We start from the raw sequence: 672 nt of genomic DNA, 5'->3' as shown, positions 1-672 counted from the left end.
ACTGCAGCTAAGCCTCCGAGTGTGAGGCTTGCTCACCACCCGGTAGGATTTTTCAAACTTAGGCGAGTACTAGACTGCAGCTAAGCCTTCGAGTGAGAGGGTTGCTCACCACTCGGTAGGATTTTTCAAACTTAAGCGAGTACTGGACTGCAGCTAAGCTTCCGAGTGAGAGGCTTGCCTACCACTCGGTAGGATTTTTAAAAACGTAGGCGAGTACTGGACTGTAGCTAAGCCTCCGAGTGAGTGGCTTGCTCACCACTCGATGGGATTTTTCAAACTTAGGCGAGTACTGGACTGCAGCTAAGCCCCCGAGTGTGAGGCTTGCTCATCACTCGGTAGGATTTTTCAAAATTAGGTGAGTACTCGACTGCAGCTAAGCCTCCGAGGGAGAGGCTTGCTCACCACTCGGTAGGATTTTCAAACTTAGGCGAGTACTGGACTGCAGCTAAACCTCCGAGTGAGAGGCTTGCTCACCACTAGGTAGAATTTTTCAAACTTAGGCAAGTACTGGACTGCAGCTAAGCCCCCGAGTGTGAGGCTTGCTCACCACTCGGTAGGATTTTTCAAACTTAGGCGAGTACTGGACTGCAGCTAAGCCTCCGACTGAGAGACTTGCTCACCACTCGGTAGGATTTTTCAAACTTAGGCGAGTACTGGACTGCAGCTAAGCTT

Source organism: Triticum aestivum, chromosome 7A (genome assembly GCF_018294505.1).
Source record: "Triticum aestivum cultivar Chinese Spring chromosome 7A, IWGSC CS RefSeq v2.1, whole genome shotgun sequence".
Classification (NCBI taxonomy): Eukaryota; Viridiplantae; Streptophyta; class Magnoliopsida; order Poales; family Poaceae; genus Triticum; species Triticum aestivum.
Note: the sequence above shows the minus strand (reverse complement) of the source record.